Source organism: Lycorma delicatula, chromosome 10 (assembly GCF_047948215.1).
Source record: "Lycorma delicatula isolate Av1 chromosome 10, ASM4794821v1, whole genome shotgun sequence".
Taxonomy (NCBI): Eukaryota; Metazoa; Arthropoda; class Insecta; order Hemiptera; family Fulgoridae; genus Lycorma; species Lycorma delicatula.
The window spans coordinates 108,531,498-108,548,494 of NC_134464.1; the positions used below are offsets into that span (position 1 = coordinate 108,531,498).

Consider the following 16,997-nt stretch of genomic DNA (forward strand, 5'->3'; position numbering starts at 1 on the left):
AAATATTTTTTACAAATTTAACTGTTATTCCAACAAAGCAAAAAATTTTTGGGGTGCACGACTTTAAGATCAGATGTATATAACATTTTTCTTCGATCATTTAGATAAAAGACTTATTTTTCTACACAATTTAAACTCGTACAAAATAATGAGCGAACTAAGTGAAGATTTCATATTATGTAATGTTCAAAATGTTCTTGTTTATACACGTGATAGTCAGATATTAAATTAATAATTTTAAAAAATCTTGAAAAATCAGGACAAAAATTAAAAAATGTCTATAGTCTATATCAATTTAATTTTCAGCGAAATGTATATCTATTAATAAATCTTTAAACAGAAAATAAATCAACTACTTTTACATCACACACTTACTATGTTTTTATTTTTATAACTTTATTATTAATATATTTTTTTGTAAAAAAAAAAAAATTGTAAATTTTGTTCTATAGAAGAGAGGAAGTACAACTAATCAAAACGGACTGTATTTAAACAAGTCGCTGGACTAAATACAGATAGAACAAGAATTATATTAACTGTAAACAACCAATAACTGTTGACCTACCGCATTCCACAACAATTACATCATTAAAGGTTTAACTGATATATAATTAAATACAAGCAAAATTATATTTTGATATTATATTTTAACCTAACTATAGCTTGCTTATCCCTAAAAAGGGTACGCGTGGATGTGGAAAAGTACTGCTATTTAATAATATTAATATTAAAATAATAAAAAAATTGCATATTATTTCCTAACATTAAAATGTGGTTCACTATTTTTGATCAATAGAAATGACATAAAAATAGATATTATAAAGAAATAGTAAACTAATAAATATATGTTTTTCAAATGAGAAGTAAAATACTGAGTTTTGAAGAGGGGATCTAAGTTGAGTGGTGGGGGTAGAGGCAATCATGCCCCAATCATGTCATAGCAACATTATACAAACTATAACATTTTTTCTTTTAACCATATGTAAATAAATAAATATAAATAGAATAAATATAATACTTACAGTATTGTCCTCAATAAATTTAATCAAGCACTTGACATTTTTTTTCCAATTCACTTGACACGAAACAAACAAAAAAAAAAGGAAAAAGGAAACTGTACTTTCGTTAGAAAATGTATAAATCATTAATCCACTCGCGTAACACAATTTATTATAACACTTCCACCAATATTATAATAGTATTGATTACAGTTATTTCACATGTATAATAAAACCAGAAGCAGTTTTCTATATTGCAAATATCCTAAGGTGTTAACATTGAATTTGATGCAGTTTAAATGAGTTATATCAACCATTTTTTTTCTGGAAAAAACAAAATACAAAAATTAATAATACATATATCTATAGTATCCGGAAATTCTGGAAACGGCTTAATTATAGAAAACTGATGACTACGCTACCAGAATTCAGATAATTCACCAGAATTATCAATTCTGGTGACTACGTTACTAGAATAACTGTAATTGATTACTGTATAAAAGAAACTACTCTTAAGTTGTGATTGAAATTATTGTCGGCCATCTTGATCCGCTGTATAGAATTCAACTTTATTATTTAAATGACATAATGATCATATTTGACATGATTTCAACGTAGATTTGAACGGGGAAAACTCTAGTGAAAACCCCGCACCGATAGCTTCATTCGTGTTTTAGATACTGACCGTTAAAGTGTCCATATCGGGGTAAAACGGCCGTCCTCAACCACCATTCATGATAACTATTTTTAGTAGAAAGGGTGGCAATTACACATCATGTAACATTGCAATTTCTTGCTGGAAACGATTCTGCAAATCGTTAATTTAATTTATCATTACGATGAATCAGCTGTTTTTAATTTTGTTAGCAATTTCGTTATCTAATATCATAATGATTAAATATCGAATAATTAAGTAACGACCAAAAAAAATTAAGAAAACGGTTTGCAGAATAGTTCCAGCATGAAACTAAAATTTTACTTGATGTGTAATTACCCCCTTTTCTAGTAAAAATATTTATCTTGATTGGTGGTTGGGGAAGGCCGTTTTACTCCGATCTGGTCACTTTAATGGTCAGTATCTAAAACACGGATGAAACTATCGATGTGAGGTTTCACGAAAGGTTTTCCCGTTCAAATTTACATTGAAATCACGTGTAATATGACCATCACGTCATTTAAAACAATAAAATTGAATTCAATACGGCAGATCCAAGATGGCCGCCAATAATCTGAAACACAACTTAAAGTAGTTTCCTTTATACAGTAATCAACCACATTTATTCTGGTAGCGTAGTCACACTCAGTTTTTTTATAGTTAAGCCGTTTCTAGACTTTCCGGAGAACTGTATATTAATAATGAGTGCTATAGAAAAAATCATAACTCCTTATCCCTTCACATAATATCCTCATCAATAGCATCCCTCTTTTTCTTTACTTTTTATGAAAGGGTTTATATTTATAACGAATAATGTAATCACGTTTATACTACAAATATAAGCACATATTACCCTTTTCATTGCTGTGCAATTGTAAAACTTATACAAAAACGTAAGCTTTTATAAATGCATGGCTTATTTCGACTTTTGAAAGCTTAGGTTATCAACATAGTGGAAAACCTTCCTTTCAACTTCTCCTATTTTATCAGATGACTTCTCATTTCCAGTAATGACATCTTATCCCTTTCCTTCTATTTAAATAATATCTTAAAATTAACTCATCTTTTATATAACGTTAAATTAATAAAACGAATTGTTTAAGGAGTATACCACTATAGTACTTAAATAACAAAACGATTAAGAATAAAATTAAAAAAAAGATAAAAATTTCAAGCGCGAGTGAGCGCACACAAATACACAACAATAAGACTAAGAAATAAAATTTTACAGATAAAAACAAAACGTAAAAAAAATAACAGAAAGAAAGAGTACAGAAAGAGAAACTAGGAAAAAGTGGTAGCTAATGACTGTTCGAGTTAGTAATAGAGAGTAAGTGAATGCGTGAGAAAAATATAAAGAGGGAGAAATAAATAAAGCGAGATAAAAATTTTAAAAAAAAGAGAGAGAATGATTTGAGCGATTAGTGAGCAAGTGAAAGAGAGAGAATGATAAAAATATAGTCGGTGTTTTACAGAGAGAAAATACGAAACGAGAGGAAAAATAATGAGAGTAGCTAGTTTACGGATGAAGAAAGAATAATAGAGGAAAGGTTAAAATAAAGGAAGAAAGAAAGAAGGAAAGCAGGTATGGAGGAAGACGTGATTGATCCGGCTAAGTCTTCGTTGTTGCTGTTGTGGATGTGATGTTGTTTTACCATTAAGGATGCAACACGACAAGGCAGGATGCTCAACTGCATCCAGATAGAGAGAATGTGGTAGTTTAATAATGTACTATATTATAAATACCATATGTTTTCTCGTTTGGTTACTTACTTGCACCATACCATTGCCATAACAGTTAAAAGTTTAATACAGAGTAATAATTATTAAAGACCAACCACACAATCATGGCTGGTGACCTTAAAGCTGTGTTTTATTCGTGTTAATTTCGTATACCCTAATATAACTTCCTTGTTGCCAATATCCGATCGGCTATCAAATATCTAAATAATCATTCACGAAATTACCTCAAAAAATTTTTTATTTTTTTATTTTTTATTATTTCCTTGTACCAAAAAGCACAGATTTAAATCGATTTAAAGAATAATTTTAATTAGATTTACAAATCTATATTCACTGTACGATTTTTATATTAGTTTCCAATACTCACTGTCTCAGGAATAGTTTGTTCTGAGCCTGAAAAGGCCATCAGTTGAACTCGTCAATTGAGCTATAGTTTGTTGCAAGGTAATGACTTGAATTTAAAATTTCTATAAAAACGGAATAAAATAATGCTAGCTAATATTTTTATAAAAAAAATTAAACATTATTATAATTAGACCGATCGAAATAACACATTTAGAGGGGGGGGGGATATTAACCGGGCTTTTATAAGTGGAAATGTAAAGGAGATTATAATACACGTAAAAAAATAAATGCGTGAGCAATGGTGGTGAAAGGTTGAAAAGGGAGTGAAAAATGATATTATTGCGATTTCCGGCAAAAGTTTGAAAAAATTTCCGGCAAAAAAATTTGTGGTTATTTAAGACACAGAAAGATATACTTTCACTACGTTTCGTCAAAATTAAATTATTTTTGTACAAATGAAAAATAAAAAAACGAAGAAAAAAAAATTTTTCACATTTTTCTCCGAAATTTTGAGGTTATGTTAAAAAAGTGACCTTTAAAAAAGTTGTAGATCATGCAAAAAACTACAACTTATGTATTGGACAATTTTTTTTTTTCACCCCAATTCCCCAAATCTCCCCTCCACAACCGCCGCTGACGCATTTATTTTTTTTACGTTTATTATAAGCCCCTTTACCATTTCCACTTATAAAAGTCCAGGTAACATTTTTTCTCTCTCTAAGTGTAATTTGGTTGCATTAAATCTAATGTGTATAAAATTCTCAGTTTGAATCTCAATGCAGAGTTCATCGCTTTCAGTTAAACAATTTCACGATATTTTATTGAGGAAATAGAAGACGACTTTTCTCAAAGAAATCAAAGCCTGTTCTATGAAGACTTTAGTGAGTAGAGAAAATAGATTTATTGTAAAATGAATTTGAGCTAGTAAAAGCAAAATCAACTATCGTTAACGTATTCCTACCATCCTAGGTAAAACTACTCTGAACGTTTGTGGATAAGATGAAAACCTTCTGCCTGTAGATCACTTTAAATCTACAAAATCATTGTTCCGATCTATGGCTCCTCTGTAAATAGATAGTTCTCTATCTTAGCATTGAAAGTACTTTTTTCAATCGCTAATCTTTTTTCCAAATTTGAATTATTTTTATTTACACCAGATGATGCTCTCTCTTTTTTTTTTTAGCCTCCAGAACTACCATACGGTATTCTTCAGAGGATGATATGAATGAATATAATTGAAGTGTAGTCTTGTACAGTCTCAGTTCGACCATTCCTGAGATGTGTGGTTAATTGAAGCCCAACCGCCAAAGAACACCGGTATCCACGATCTAGTATTTAAATCCGTATAAGAGTAACTGCCTTTACTAGGATTTGAACCTTAGAACTTTCGACTTTGAAATCAGCTGATTTGCGATTACGAGTTTAACCGCTAGACCGACCCGGTGGGTTAGACCAGACCAGATGATGGTAGGTCCATTCTGAGACAGGACTGAATTCTCATGAATAGGGTTGCTTCCATTGTGGGATTAGCCAGGCACAATAAGCACAGTGTTCATATATAATAAAACTTAGCTTTTAAATATCTTCTAAAATACAGAACTTAAAAACATTAGTTTAATTTAAGTCGTTGCTCCTTAGAAGTCTAAGCTCTCGAACTTAAGGGAAATACCCTGATCTCCAAAAAGATTGATTGTAAAAGGATTATGTATCCATTACTTAAATATACCTGTCTTAAAGCAATCAGGTGGATAGGTTTGTCTCGTTTTGAGACCCTCCTCTAAGATGTATCGTCTGTTCTTCACTGTCCATTAATTTCCGTTAACTAATAGAATGACTGCAGTCTTAGAATTCGTCTGATGGGATAAAAATGATTCTTCTTACATACTCGTACCTTTGGATGCAAAGACAATTTCCTATCCTGATCCTAAAAAAATTAATCTTAATTCGGGTTTCTAGTGTAATCACTACGTAATTGAATCATTATCCATTCAATTTCGAAATAACCATTTTTATAAAAAAATTCCCAAACGATAAGCTCTCTTGATAATATTATCCTCCTTTATAAGCTGGATATGTACACCGTCAACATATACTACAAAATGTACTTTTGTGGTCAGTGGTAATAATTTGCCGGCTGTCATTGCGCGATTGGTAGCGTCTCCGCCTTTCATTCGGACGTCTCGGATTCGAATCCCGGTAGGTATGGCAATTTCACACATTACAAAATCGCCATTTCATCTCTCATCCTCTAAAGCATTAGCTAAGAGTGGTCCTGGAAGCTAAACAAAAAAAAGTGTTAATCTTTTGTTAATCTCAAACCTCATTTAATTCTTGAAATTCGTTGATCACATGAAACCGTAGAACTTATTTAGACCTTACCCTGTTAAGATACGATTTTAGATATTGATGGTTACAGTGTTACTCACATTTTTACACCATTAATAGATAACAAAGTAAACCTTAATACATCCCCGCTATAACGAGGCTCGATATACTGCGGATACGATATAACGCGGATTATAACCTGTCCCACAAAAAATATCTGAAAAAATAAAATAGGATAAAGAAATCTACCACTGTATTCGATATCGGTGTAAAACCCACCATAAATCCTTTGAAATTCTTAACAATACGCTTCTAATATAACATCTGTCGATTAGTCTTGACCAATTTTAAAGCCTTGGAAAAAAGAGCCTCGGGGAATCCCTAAAACATAATTCAATAAAACTAAACTACGATTCTAGTACAGTAATAGGAGAAATTCTTATGATATACTACACACGACTCATTTCTAGTAACAGCGATACGACCATCAATGTGATATCTGTACAAGGCACAGCATACGGTAATAAAATAATCGCAATGTTTTTATCCGAGATTCACATCTTTCATCCAACCATTAGATCAAGGAGTTATTCAGGCATCTAAAGGTTATTACCGACGAGAGCGACTGACCGCTTTCTTAACTCAGAATTACAAGTAACAGGATTTCTTAAAACTGTGTCATTTAAACGTGTTGTATACAGCTTTGGTATAGCTGAGTAACGTAAATTTTATTACTATTAAATATTGTCGGTCAGAATTGTCACAGCGTAATACAGAAGGCATAGAAACAGGAAATGTTCATATTTTTACTAACGAACACGCACTGGAATTTTCAAATTCAACCGGACAAGAATTGTCCGAATCTCAATGAGCAGGTTTAAGAAGACAATCAAACACCCGTGTCCATTACATGACCGACGAAGAGATTTTAAACTCCGTTCTACAACTTAACGATGATTTGTCGGAGAAAAAGGGGAAGGTGTTGCCAAGGTCGCTGTTACGGATATGTCTACACCCTCAATAAAAGACGTTCTGGAAAATATAAATAGTGCAATAACATGGATGGAGCAACAAAGTGATACTGATGATCGTCATTTATTATATTTACAAAGTGTAAGGTCATATATTATAAAGAAGGACATACAATTGCGAAAAAAAACAATAACTTCTTATTTTAAACAAATAATTTACATTCAACAAAAAAAAATATCGTATCTTCCGCACTTAACTAAATAAACATTATACTGTTTTGGCTTTTTCTATTAAACCATTATTGCTTGAGTTTTTTTTAATTGATCCATGTTGTGATTTAAAATTTACTTCTCGAAATAACGCGGTTAGCCGAAAACGCGGGTGTCACGTAAGTCCCCCGATAACCGCGTTATAGCGTGGTTACACTGTTTTTTTTTTTTTAAGAAACAAGACACAAACCACTTATTTCAATTTAATAGTTATTATTTTTAAATAAATTTCTTAATGAGAAAAAAATTATATGGCTACAGAATGATGAACATACGATCAACGACGTGCGAAATAAAGGTTTTTACACAAATTTTCAAAATCTATAGTTAAATTTTTGTATAATTTCCCACGAAAGAATAATAAATAATTATATGATTTAGCGTTACTAATAATGATTTTATTGATATAGTATAAAATTTCTGATTTTTTTTATGTCTACAGCTCGTAAATGTTTCAACTATGTTTTATAAATAATAAAGTTCATGTTGACAGACACAAAGATAGATAGGTAAGATAGAGACTATGCGAGAGTAAGAGAGAGGAAGATACACGTAAAGTCATTCACTTATATTTTACTTGCATCAGGTATGGAATAACGTTAAAAGTACGTTGTTATTTCAGTAACGTCGTCGTCGTTGTCTTCAAGCATAAAAAACATACAGTATTGTACAGTGCATAGCAAGCAAACAAATGGTATAAACCTTTCCAAGAAATGAACGAGACGACAGTGACCAACAGCAACGACCATAAGCTACTAGTCAGAGACAGATATTTACTGCTCCCTGTCCGATTCAGCGATTAATTAAAAAATAAAAAAAAGATTACGCTAAAAATATACACATCGGTAAATCACAACCGAGAAGAATGAATGATCTATTGTCGGAGCGACATTAAGTACAGGACATTAAAGAAAATACAAGTACTGGATTAATCTCCTCTAATTCAGTACCAATATAAAACAGTAGACAACTAACTAAATCCAATAAAATACGTTCAGTGTTTTTATCATTTTTTTCCAACTATCAAATTTTTATTATTTACTACAATAAATTATTCAAAACAAAAAAAAAATCCTTTCAGCAAGCCGGAAGGCGGAGGAAGATTTCACCGTTGCTAAGTAGCGGATAAAAAAGATTTCCAACGTAAAGCTAAGAAAAACTTCAAATTTACTCAATACGCCAATGGTTACATGTGAAAAAATTTCACATGTTTAGCAAACGACAAGCCCAATCTTATTACAATGCCAAAAAAATTTTGGTCATCCCTTGCCGTAAGGGTTGGTCATATCAAAAATTGTTTCAAATAGGTAATGTTTAGAGGACTAACGACCACTTTAAACCGATTCGATACTGTGCCTATTAATGGAAGTATGATTTGTTTTGTTTTTAAAACCCCATTTTTTCCTATCCACTTGGCCAATGGTTGGGATTTTCAAAAAACTTTACCTAGATAAGTTTTAAAGCCTTATCCAAAGAACAGTAGGAAATTTAAACGAATTTATTATTTTAGTTAATAAAAAAGTTACAGCGATATTTTGTTTATTCGAAAAAGCCACCCCTCATTTCACCCGTATGTTTCGATTTTGCCCATTAACGAACTCGACCGAGATTTTGGGCAGTTATATCTTACGTATCAATTTGAAAGTGATTGGAGCAAAATTACGGCAGTTATCGTGTCCACAAGAAAGTGAAATATATATAGATATATAAAATGTGTATATACTTTTTAGCTGGTGGTTTTGGGGGTCTGAGGGATATGAAACGCAAAGATATGTACAAATTTTCCGGAAGTCGAATCATGGTACCCATTACAATAAGTAGCTTTCTTATGAAATTTACCTAAAAGAACAATGGCCCTTTATTTTGTTGTAACGTCCTTATTTTTTTTACCATGTATGATGGAAGATCTCGGGATACTTTTCTCAGTAGATAGACAGAACTTTGAATGACATAATTTTTAAATTAATATTAGTAAACAGAAAATTAACTAAACAATAATATTAAACTGCTAATAATTAAAAAAGGGTACAACCATATTGTAGAGAAGTTTTCAAGTGTTTAGACAGAGTCTTAAATTTAAGTTTTCTTCCAATTATAAGTTGAAATTGTATTTTCATACTTTTTATGTACTTATTCCCTGTGTATTCATATTTTAAATTTATTTAAATGTATATTATAATAAAATAAAATATAATATTACACCATTCTAACCTAAAATAATTTTAAATTGTACAACAGTAAGTAAGGTTGAATCGATCTACGATTCATTACCACCAGATTTGAAAATTCAAACTATAGTTTTTTGTTTTATATTTTCTTTTTCATTGCGCAAGAAGTTTTTCATAGGAGACAATTCCTCCAATTATAACCCGTTAGATTATAGATTGCCGTTTTTGTAATATTATGTCATCATAATAATTATCCGCTACCGGGCTATTGTAGTAGTTAACTCATCGTCGCAAATCAGTCGTTCAACAGATGATTTTCGAAGTTGAAGGTTCTGAAGTTCAAATCCTAATAAAGGTTAGTTACTTTTATACGAATTTTAAAACTAGACAATGGATACCGGAATACCTTGGTAGTTGGGTTTCAATAAGCGACACGTCTCAGGAATGGTTGACCTGAATCTGTACAAGATTTATCCTCATTTACATGATATATATCATTCTCATCTCATTGAACAGTGGGGAGGGGTTGGTTATTGATCACTTATTAAGCAACATACACATTTGAAAAATAAATTACTATTTTTATTATCTATTATTAATTGTTATGGATGTGATTAATTATCATGATTGTGATTAATGACTAGAGACCGGATTATATGCATTTACATATTAAGGCCATTCTAACCAGTTATTGCATATTTTCCTTAAAATCTAGTAATGATGTGTATTTTCGCTATATTTACAATATTTTTCGATAGGGTACTTTGTTAATAACTGAAATCTTACGTTGTAGTCGGCCAAACCTATTAGACGCTAGGCCCTTAGAGCGCACTTAGCAGCGGCGGAACAGTATCTCTGATTTTTTATGTTTACAAAAGTAACAAAATGTTAAATAATTTTTAATTATCGAATTTATCAATACGTTATTCAACTACTTACTAATGGTATGCTGATTTTGAAATAAAAAAACTAAATATTATTATTTTTTTTTATTTAATTTTTTTTTTTTTTTTTTGAGGTTTTTAGGGGCATCGACTACTTTGGTCATTAGCCCCATCCGACTTCGAAAAAAAAATAAAAAAGGATCGTTAATTCGTATTTCCATGAAGAAAATAAGTGTTCAAAATTTCACAATCTTCTAATTTAAAATCCAACAAATTACCGCCTAGGCTTTCCTTTCGGCCATCCTTTTTTGCTCCGTTTTTCCATTCTGCGAACGGCCTCAACTTCCGACGACAGTGTGTCTGAGGCTTGGGACATGGCGTCGTCTTCTCTTTCTGACGCCAATGACGTTCGCCGGCTTACATCAGGTGATGAAAGTTTCAATGGTGCTGTGAGCATCGTTGCAATTGAATCTAAACTTGCAACCGATGCACTTTCGGCGGCTGATGAACTTGATTCAATATCTAAGGCTGTGCTTGGACCGGCTGATACAGGTGCTCTCGTCACAGTTGTTCTCTGAGCTTTTGGGGCCTTTGTACGTACAGTTTTATTATCGTCTGTGTCTGGTGCTTTTTCGATAGTTACTTGCACCTCCATTTTGGTTGACGCAGATTTTTCCTGTACTCTTGTCACAGTATCCTTAGCTATATGACTCGTCATTGGGGTGATCTTTTGATCTTTGTCGGATAAATCAAGATTTTTCTTCATTACGTCTATTGATGGAGATATAATCGAAGATTTTGCCGGTTTTTTAAACTGCGCTGGTACGGGTCTTCTGTCAGCGACGTCAGTCCGGGAATGAGCCTCCTCATGTTTACTTTGTTGTTTCTGATGAGTCGACTCGATCTTGGAATCAATGATTCTTTCTATCATTGTCGCGAGACTTGGTGCCATCGTATTAAGCAACTGCTCCACGTTGATTTTAGGTGTGGGGGGAGCAGCAGCTGCTTCTGCGTATGTAGTCGATGGTCTAGGTATACGTAGGTTTACAATCTTCTTCGCTTCAGGGTAGTTGACTTTTTGAAGCGTTTTAACTTCCTGAATGGCTGTTTCTGATTTGTATACTGGGCAGTTCCTAGATCGACAGTTATGGTGCCCTTTACAATTAATGCAGACTGGAGGGTCTTTACATGGATCGCCCTCATGTATCTTCATTCCGCATATACAAATTTCCTGCGCTTCACATCTAGCTGCAGTGTGTCCGAAACGTTGACACTTAAAACATCTCATCGGCTGCGGAATAAATGCCCGTACATCAAGCCGATGGATGCCAGCTCGTACCTTTTCAGGAAGATTTGGCCTATTGAATGTCAAAACATGAGAGGCCGAAGGAAGAATCTCACCATTTCGTCTCATAGTAAGTCTACGACAATGTGTCACTCCCTGACTAGACATTTCCTGCACTATTTCTTCTTCAGTACAGTTAAGAAGATCACGGCAAACAACAACTTAACAAAGCATAACCGAGGAATTTACTCGGAACCCCGTTAGCCAGCTATATGTAATGTACGAAGGTACAGCTGTTGCCGCCCTGGACGTGGAACGTAGATGTTGTGTTCCGGACGTGGGGATTATCTACTCAGGGCACTAAATATTATTACTTTTATTATTATTTAAAGTTGCATATATTGATACTTTTTATGCATATTTTAAGCATTTTACATGCATGTTTTATGTTGAATAAAATCCGGTCTCTATTAATTAATGACAATTAATTGTTATGGATATAAAATTTTAGATTATTTTATCTCATTTTAAATCAAAAGTTGTATAACGTCTTTATAATTAATCAAGGGAATATTCCTGAGGATGGACAAAGGTCTCAAAGCGCTTGAATAGATTTAAACATTTTATACTTGTCGGTAAGCTGAACTCTCATTATTATTTTTATTGTAAAAACTTTCTCCTGTTTTTATTTTTCAAAAAAATCTTGTATATACTGGTATCGTTCTCACTGGAACACATCCAAAAATTATTTCATAATCTACAAATTATGCTGCGAGACCAAATCAGCAATTTTCTTAATCGCTTCATGATCTTCTTCAACCATCTTTGCTAAGGTTTAACACTTATTGATTTCTATTAAACGGGAAAACTCTAATTCACGTGAACTTACGTTGCATGTACTTTTAATTAACGATAAACTAAAACCGGCTTCAATTCAACATACCCAGAAGCACTATATTCAAAATTAATTGTTATTTCGAGTAATTACAAATTCGTGTATATAAGGATTGTGTAAAGCGATTGTAGTATTTTAACAGAGATTATATCTAAGCATAAGAAATAATAGCTACTGTAATGATAAATTGTTTGTACTATCGTACTAAGCAGTTTTAGTATTAAAAACTAAGCATTTTACTTAACTACAACGAAGTACAATTATTTATTAAAACAAGTATTTAATATTGAACACCTGCATTTAAATTTCATCATATAGTCAACTATTCTCTGGTAGAATAAAATTTATTTATTTATTCATTATTATAATTAGTTAAAACAATTTAGCCTACAGTTATAACAAAATAAAAAACCGTGAGTTGTGACTTATGCGCTGTATTACAGTATATATGAATTTAAAACAAATATTTCTTTAACTTTGTTTTCCTTTCCCACAGTACGACTATATCACAGGTATTTACATTTAAACAAATACATGGATGAATTGAAAAAAAAAGATTAAATTAAAAATTAAGGTTGGTGAAAGTTTTTGTAAATATAATTAACACTTTTTTTTTGATACAGTTAACAATTGATCTAAATAACAAAAGTAATAAAAATAAATACCTTTTTAAATAAGTAATTGTAATAGGATTTTTTACTTGATATTCAGTACGCTTGTAATCTTAACAAATTGAGGAGTATAAAAAAGGAGAAATTACAAATACGTAATTTGTTATTAAAATTTTAATATTTAATTTTAAAAAACTAAATTTTTAATCGATACAATTACAAAATATTTTATCGTTATAATTGTTACAGTACAATAATAATATAAATAGATATTACTCTGATATTCAAAGTATTTATCCACGATGAAAATTATTTGAAAAATTTAAGCTAAAAAATTATAAATGCATATATTCCCATACTGCAAAGAACTGTTCATGCACTCTCAAAAAATAATGATTACTGCTATACTAGTCAAGGATTTAAGGAAAGTTTAACGGTGTTTTTTTGTTTTTGAAAAATTATTTTTTTTCTATTTTGGGACTCCCATACTAAAAGGAAAGCATTCGGTTAAAATTAATTAATTCGTAATAATTCCTAACTGGTGATAATAAAGAAATTTTTTTTTTGTTTAAAAAACAAAGATACAGCCGTAATTTTAAATAACCAAAGTTGTGATTTTGTAGCAAAGGGTGAACATTTTTCGCAATTTTTTTTTGTTCAAGAAATACTGAAGAATAAGGCTATCAAAAAAAAATTAACATTTTTACATTTTAAATGGAATGGTTAACTTACAAGATGAATTTAGATTTAAAATAAATTTTAAAAAATTAACTTTTGTTACGACAGACCATTGGAATGAGATGAGCAAAACATTTTTATAGTGGTTTGAAAGCCTATTCATGTAGAAAATATAGATTAAAAAACTCGCATTCACTCCTTTTCTGAAGCAAGATATAGCAATAAACTAAAACTAAATAAAATCATTTTTTGAGGAGATAAATATTAAATCAAAATGTTTGATAATGATTATAATAAAACCAGAAATTCAACTTTTTTTTCTAAAGTGCCCGAGTAAAAATTTGAAATTCTATTTCGTTCAAAACACTCTATCCATTTTAACAATTTTTGCAAAAATTTAATACATTCTTTTCCCTCGAACGTAGCAGCCCTAACTACCAAGTTTGAAGAAAATTGGTCAACGGGCCCAGAGTTATAACAGCAAATGCAGGCCAACATGCATATGTATAATATATAAGCACAAACATCCATCTGACAACATTCAATTTTTCAGACTAACGAATATTGGAATAAAACATTTTGTCACAGATTATTTACAATTTATTTAAATTTATCTTTTTTTGATGAATCTTTTTTTTTAATTCCTCCACAAGATACAAACTTAAAGACCATTTTTTTAGAATTTTTAACTACAAGGAATATTGTAATTGCGAAAAATCCCGAATTTCAAATTTCAACGGAAATTCTCATTTTGACCATCCGTGAATCCATTTTGACTAGTTTCGGCGTGACGTCTGTACACAGTATCATACGTCAACGTATGTATCTTGCATAAATCAAAAACGATTAGCCGTAGATTGTTGAAATATTGGTTTTAGGACTGTTGTAACATCTAGTTGTCCACTTCTCCTTTTGATTACAATCGGCTGAATCATAAGAGAACCCAAAATCCAAACAAAAAAATTACGATTTTGGACTTTTTCTTAACTGCAGCAATAAGCCCTCATTGAGAGCTTTTCAACGATACATCGTAAGTGGTACTTATCTTTATAGGTTCCAGAGTTATAGCAAAAAAAAGTTTTAATTAGAATAGTTGGATCTTACAAGGGGAAGGCACATCCGTTCGAATCCTACTTAATTTCCTTTTATTTTTAACTTTTTTTTTTTTAATTTAATTATAATGATTTATAAATAATTATTAACGTCGATTGTTATAATGTTTTACTATAAATAATTCAATAATAACAATTAAAAATATAAATATAAACACAAAGTTATTAGCGAAATAAAATTTTATGTACTTTTAAAAATGTTTTTAAGTAATTTGATAGTCATATGGTTTCTACATCAGATTATATATATATATATTTTCATTATAGCTGAAATACCATACATCGTTATAGACGGAAAAGTAAAAAATGCGTATAAAATTTTGTAATTAAACTTCTACAGAGCGTGAGCCAAGGTTTTTTCTAGATCGCAATAGATAGATATATTACTAACGTGATTATTTTCTATTTTTTTTTACACAACTTTTCCAACTAATTTTTTAGAGATTTTTCAATTAAATCCTAAACAATGAGTATGATAAAAAATGGAAATCGTTTATTTAGACAATTTAAGTTTTGTTTAAAAATTTTCGACTGTTTTGTTATTAGAAAGAAACTTAGGGTCAGTAGAGAAACTTTCTCGTAAAAAAAAAAAAAAATTACCAACGTTTTTCTTCTTCTTTTTAATTCGTTTTACACACACACAGACACACACACACACACACACACACACACACACACACACACACACAGCGCGTGCTCAAATATATACAATATTTTCTTTCACAGTTTTAGTATAAAATTATATTATTATAAAAAGAATAGGTATAAAACCTAACAAAACAAAAAAGCTGGCAAAGTATTCCATGTTTTTCCCTGCTACGGGTAAACGCATGATTAACAAAATTAGATTTAAGCATCAAAATTCCAAATTTCGAATAAAACAATTTTTAAATTTAGGAGGTTCCTTACTCTGTGAGAAAAATTAAAAAAAAATTATTTATAAAGAATTAATCCCTGAAAAAATAAGTTAAAAGACTATTCAAAAATATTAAAAAAACAATTTTTATGAAAGTAATAAAAAAAAGTTTCTCATTTTGGGTTCAGGATATAACATAGGAGCCAAAGCTACTTTAATTTTAATAGTCCTTTAAGTTATGACACAAAAAAAAAAGAAGATGTTTAATAATAAAAATTAAATGAGTTGGAGCCAAAAAACAAAATATATTATTTTTTGGGGATGAGGAATAATTAAAAAAAAAAATCCTTTTCGGCACGCCGGAAGGCAGATTTCACCGATGCTAAGTAGGGAATAAAAAAAGTTTTCCACATAAAAGTTAAGAAAAACTTCAAATTTACTGAATACGACAAAGAGTGCTTGTGAAAAAAATTGCACATATTAAGCATACGACAAGCATACCCATTTAGCATACCACATCTTCTTACAATTTCAGCAATATTTTAGTCATATTTTAGATTCGGAGTAACAGTACAAGGTGAAAAGATAAAGATGCTACGATTTGCTGATGATATAGTAATTCTAGCCGAGAGTAAAAAGGATTTAGAAGAAACAATGAACGGCATAGATGAAGCCCTACGCATTAAAATAAACAAGAGCAAAACAAAAGTAATGAAATGTAGAAATAACAAAGATGGACCACTGAATGTGAAAATAGGAGGAGAAAAGATTATGGAGGTAGAAGAATTTTGTTGTTTGGGAAGTAGAATTACTAAAGATGGACGAAGCAGGAGCGATACAAAATGCCGAATAGCACAAGCTAACGAGCCTTCAGTAAGAAATATAATTTGTTTACATCAAAAATTAATTTAAATGTCAGGAAAAGATTTTTGAAAGTGTATGTTTGGAGTGTCGCTTTATATGGAAGTGAAACTTGGACAATCGGAGTATCTGAGAAGAAAAGATTAGAAGCTTTTGAAATGTGGTGCTATAGGAGAATGTTAAAAATCAGATGGGTGGATAAAGTGACAAATGAAGAGGTATTGCGGCAAATAGATGAAGAAAGAAGCATTTGGAAAAACATAGTTAAAAGAAGAGACAGACTTATAGGCCACATACTAAGGCATCCTGGAATAGTAGCTTTAATATTGGAGGGACAGGT

At 30.9% G+C, this 16,997-nt stretch overlaps 1 long non-coding RNA gene across 1 annotated transcript in view; it reads right to left on the reverse strand.

Moving 5' to 3' along the window:
- Positions 1 to 1,157: 1,157 nt before the first annotated feature.
- Positions 1,158 to 16,997, reverse strand: part of LOC142331077 (uncharacterized) — a 190,893-nt gene continuing 175,053 nt past the window's right edge. The window contains exon 3 of the long non-coding RNA XR_012757882.1: positions 1,158 to 1,322. This is a non-coding gene — a long non-coding RNA (uncharacterized LOC142331077). The remainder of the gene's footprint in view (positions 1,323 to 16,997) is intronic.